The sequence below is a fragment of the Papaver somniferum genome, chromosome 10, assembly GCF_003573695.1.
Source record: "Papaver somniferum cultivar HN1 chromosome 10, ASM357369v1, whole genome shotgun sequence".
Classification (NCBI taxonomy): Eukaryota; Viridiplantae; Streptophyta; class Magnoliopsida; order Ranunculales; family Papaveraceae; genus Papaver; species Papaver somniferum.
Genome location: NC_039367.1, coordinates 220,993 through 225,992, shown reverse-complemented (window position 1 = coordinate 225,992; position 5,000 = coordinate 220,993). Strand labels below are relative to the sequence as shown.

The following is a 5,000-nucleotide window of genomic DNA, read 5'->3' as shown; positions in this document are numbered from 1 at the left end:
ATATGACTCTTGTTTTTGTCTTCGTTAGTTAGATTTATCTGTACTTCAACTGAATCTAAAGCTCCAGAGTATATCTTTTTATAGGTCGAACCAAAAAAGAAAAAGACATTGCCTTTTTTCCCTTTATCTTCCCGAAAAAAGGGAAAATCCCCCTTTTTTTTGTCCCTGTCCCTAAATGAATGAAATACAATAGTAAACTGGAAATGAAAGTCTCTTTCTTTCTCACATCCGTTCTCTATCCCATTGTCGAACCAAAAAGATCGGATGCCTTGATATGGAAATATTTGGTACATGAAACCACGATCTGATGTAGATTGTAATTGTAGATTTATAATAGAAATATTGGAATCACAGAAAGATATTCCAAAATAGACGGTTTTTGTGACTCGGAAGAAATGTTTTTCTGTATAGGAACAGAATAGCCATTTATTCCTATGAAGCATTCAGGAACAAGAACATTAAATAAGAAATATCGACAAATTCTTCCGTATCCCAAGTAAATTAAAAAGAAATAAAGGGGGTACGCTGCTACAATTTTCTCTCTACTATTGAATTTTAATATCAGAATAGCTCATATAGTAATGATTCAATGGGTCAGATCCACTTACTTTTTCTTTTGTTGATTTCGAAAGTGACATAGTAGTTCTTCTACTCAGCGGAATGACTGATCATGATAATCAAGACAAATGTTCCACTTTATAACTATACTACTATAAATATATAAAAGAACTTATTATATAATAATAAGTTCTTTTATATTTCTTTTTTATATTTATGTGGATGTTTCCTTTTTTTGCCATTGAGTTTACAAAAAGCAACAATATCTCTATTTTCCGCCCCAAACCGAAGACTTAGATTAGAGTTTTGTGAAAAAAGCCCCTTATCGGATTTGAACCGATGACTTACGCCTTACCATGGCGTTACTCTACCGCTGAGTTAAAAGGGCTCATTTGATTCGATTGTTGAATGAACCAACAGTCACTATGAGTCTACTGTATGTACCTATGTATATAATATACATCATATAGATAGATCTCGGCCCGTTCAGGACCAATCAAAAATTTTTTTACTTCAGATTTTTTTTTTAGAAGTCTTGAAAAAATGTAGTGCATTAATATTGATAAAATAAAATATAAAGAAGCTTTTTTCCTAGACCGCCCCGAAAAGATTTTTTTACCCTCATCAGAATGAGATTCATTTGATTGAGACACAATTCGACGTAGATCCAAGATATTTCATCGAATCATTGATGAAGAGATTCGACACGTACCCTGCAATTTTTATAGAAAAAATAAATTAGATGGAATAATGAAAGCAGAAAATATTCTTCGAATTTAGTCATAGCATTACATTATATTGACAATTACAAAAAACTGTTCATACTATCAGTATAGTAGGCGATCAGGCGGGTATGCCCCCATCGTCTAGCGGTTCAGGACATCTCTCTTTCAAGGAGGCAGCGGGGATTCGACTTCCCCTGGGGGTAGGGTACTACGAAAGGAGGTTGATCATGGATTTATCCATAAGTCTAAAATGGATTCTTCCTGGGTCGATGCCCGAGTGGTTAATGGGGACGGACTGTAAATTCGTTGGCATATGTCTACGCTGGTTCAAATCCAGCTCGGCCCAAAAGTCCGCCGATCCATCATGAGATAATAGAACAAATTTTGCCTCCAGAAACCAGACGAAGAAAGAAAAGAATACTTTTTTACGCTATATCCTTAATTTATTTGTTCCCATAGATTATACTTTCTAATGATCTGGTCTGTAACCTTAATATATAAGGGGAGGTAAAGAAAAAAGCTTTTTTCTTTTTCACCGAAAGATTTATTATGAAATGATTTGACTACTAGTAATACGTGCCGTTCTCACTAAAGCCCATACCCATGTGAATATCAACATATCGCTTCTATCTCTGTTACAACACAGCGATTCTAAATAGAAATATGCTATGAATTTAATAATAAGAATATGTATCCTGTACATCTTATTTCCCTGGGATTGTAGTTCAATTGGTCAGAGCACCGCACTGTCAAGGCGGAAGCTGCGGGTTCGAGCCCCGTCAGTCCCGACCTAGGATCCGATGAATCCGTCAACTCATTTCTCTATTTTCGGTGAAGAGAGAGGACTGAAAGCAAAATCTAATTCCCGCCGGAAGTCATTTTTATCATCGAAGAAATACAAGAATTTAAATTCATTCTCGACTAGTACTGATTCGTGGGGAGAGCTAGATTGGCACAATTGGTGGTAGGGTCCTATTCAGGATTTCAAGAGATACCGCACAGGTTTTACTTTTTCTATTGGTTCTGATCCATGGAATTCAATATAATACCCACCCGGTTCCCGAGAGCATACATACAACTTGGATTCCTTCATTGTGTGATACAAAATGAACTTGACCTTAACAGAGTTGGCGCGCCAGAATTCTTTTTATATTCTATTAAAACCACCTCTTTATTTTCTAGCTCCTATTTTTAGGAACCTCAATTCCTAATTGGAAACAATCTATCTATCTCACTTCCATACTTAATTTCGGATATGATATATGTTCCTGTTTCAATCCAAGGAAAGAAGCTTTTTTTTTTTATAAAAGAGAGATCAAAGAAAGATCTGCCCTACCCTGCTTAATAAGGAAATGAATAATATTTCTTCTCTCTCCTGTTTTTTCTTTGATGAAGGAGTCCTATCGAAGCAAGAGTAAACTCCAAAAAAGTACATTTATAAAAAAACGAGATCTTTTATACCCGAATCCAACTTTATCACACCTCTTTGTCTTCCAAGAAATTTAGATCATAACAAACTTAATTAGTTTCGAACTTCACTTTTTTCCATTTCATTTCTATTGTTTGGGTTTGTGACCAATTGAAATGGAAGACGGGTCAAATGATACCTCATCAGATGGTTGTATACAAAAGACGGTAGGTTATAGAAAAGAATGAAAAAAGAAAAGGGATTCTTTGTTGTATCAAGAATCCCCTTTTTTGGATTCGTTATGGATAAAAGCTCCTCCTATGTTATACTATTCAATTCTCGACAATGAATCGATCTGAAAGCTCAGATATTGTTATTCATGATATTGATCCGATTCAATATCAAATAACATTGGGATGCAATTCATTTCATTGAATTTAGATGAGAAGATTTATCATCTCTATGGGATTAGATCCCGAGTTATTGTGAAGTAAAAAACGATGGGATTATGGAAGTAAATATTCTCGCATTTATTGCTACTGCGCTGTTCATTCTAGTTCCTACTGCTTTTTTACTTATCATCTACGTAAAAACAGTCAGTCAAAATAATTGATTCGAATGAAGCTTTACTTCTTTTTTCTTATCAATGATTGAAGAAATAAAAGGGATTTTCATTCCACGTCTTAAATGAAATGAGCGGACTAGAATCAGCAGTATATGAGATCTGGTAGTATGGTAGAAAGATATCAATTTCTTTCTACCATACTTTCTATTATTGTATTGTCTAAAGTTGTACTGGTACTGTATAAAGAGGTATAGGCTTCATCTAGATTAATCTACAAGATGTATCTTGTATCTTCATATATGTACATATCTATAAATTTCATATATGTGATGTACATCATGTAACTAACACCCCAATTCTAGTTCTTCCTTGCATCTATTTTCTTTGTTTGATTGAAGGATTCTTTTTAATATAGTCCATTACTGTAATCCAATATAATTTTTAAATGGATATTTAATATTTAAAATCCCTTTGCAGAACGATATATGAAAAAATGGCTACAGTTTGATTACTCAACTCAATTAGTAGTGCTTTTAGAGTCCACTTCTTCCCCATACTACAAGTGAAAGGGAAAATGTAAAGACTACCATTAAAGCGGCCCAAGCAAGACTTACTATATCCATGTGAATTATGTCCCCTATCTCTATGAATATGAAGGAATTCGTCCATTATTGATCACTAATAATAGTGGAATCTATGGTGCAGAGTCAAAAAGGGATTATGACCAAACGCTATTGATCAAACTATCCAAAAAATCCACCCACAACAAGTTCCTATATGATTTCTGGTAGAATAGGGAAGGATTAACCACAAGCAAGATACACAACACAGGGATTTTCTTTGTATTATCAAGGAAATCTTTTTTAATGGAAGATGTAGGAATAGTAAGGCCTATTGTTTAGTTTCTTTTGTTGCCCTTCATAAGCAAAAAGCATAAAATATACAATCCAGCACTACCTACCCCATATCTCTCCAAAATCTGGTTTTTACTTTTGGTTTCCTCTAGAATCTATAGCTTCTGCTGAGCAAAAAAAGAAAGTCTTTCCCATTTTTTGTAGATGAGGCGGCACCCGGATTTGAACCTGGGGTAAAAGGATTTGCAGTCCCCCGCCTGACCACTCGGCCATGCCGCCAAACAAACGGATATAAAATAGAGGGAACGCTCTCTTCTTTATTATTTCTTGGACCTCAAATTTCGTTTCCTTAACAACGGCAGCAAAATAAAGTTGATACACAACTTATACTTATCAGTATCAATTCTTTTCAATAAGAAATCTTTTTCAATTAAATTTACATTATAACAACAATTATATATATATGTAAACCCCGGAACAGAGATTGTTACAAAGATATCCTAATTAGGTATCTTAGCCATATATGTCTATAAGGAATTATCATGCTTCCCTTTTTTTGAATCTAATATAGAAATTATGATATACCACTTCCTGTGTTGCCCCAAGTATAGCTGGGATAGGAAATATCCGGATGGATAGGTTGCTATAGCTATAGGTAAAAGTGCCTCGCAAAAAAAAGAAGAAACTCTATACTATTCCTGATTTTTCTGTTTTTCTCTCATTCATAGAGAACGGATCAAACCTTGAATCATTTCTTTTTTGGGTACCCAACCGGATTGTAATATCATAATAATAGGTAGAAATTGGATTACTTTTGATATTTTATACAAGACTCTAAAAAAGTATAATCGGCATAATTATGATTCCAGGAATGTTTTATCCTGTTGCAA

At 34.3% G+C, this 5,000-nt stretch overlaps 3 non-coding genes and 1 pseudogene across 3 annotated transcripts; 1 reads left to right on the top strand and 3 right to left on the bottom strand.

The window, feature by feature from the left end:
* Positions 1–951, bottom strand: part of LOC113318907 — a 4,604-nt pseudogene extending 3,653 nt beyond the window's left edge.
* TRNAT-GGU lies at positions 875–946 on the bottom strand. The gene has a single exon. It is a non-coding gene; the product is annotated as a tRNA-Thr (tRNA).
* A 595-nt stretch (positions 952–1,546) lies between the features above and the next one.
* On the top strand, positions 1,547–1,629 carry TRNAY-GUA. Its single transcript has one exon. It is a non-coding gene; the product is annotated as a tRNA-Tyr (tRNA).
* Positions 1,630–4,317: 2,688 nt separating this feature from the next.
* On the bottom strand, positions 4,318–4,389 carry TRNAC-GCA. Its single transcript has one exon. It is a non-coding gene; the product is annotated as a tRNA-Cys (tRNA).
* Between the last annotated feature and the right edge of the window lie 611 nt (positions 4,390–5,000).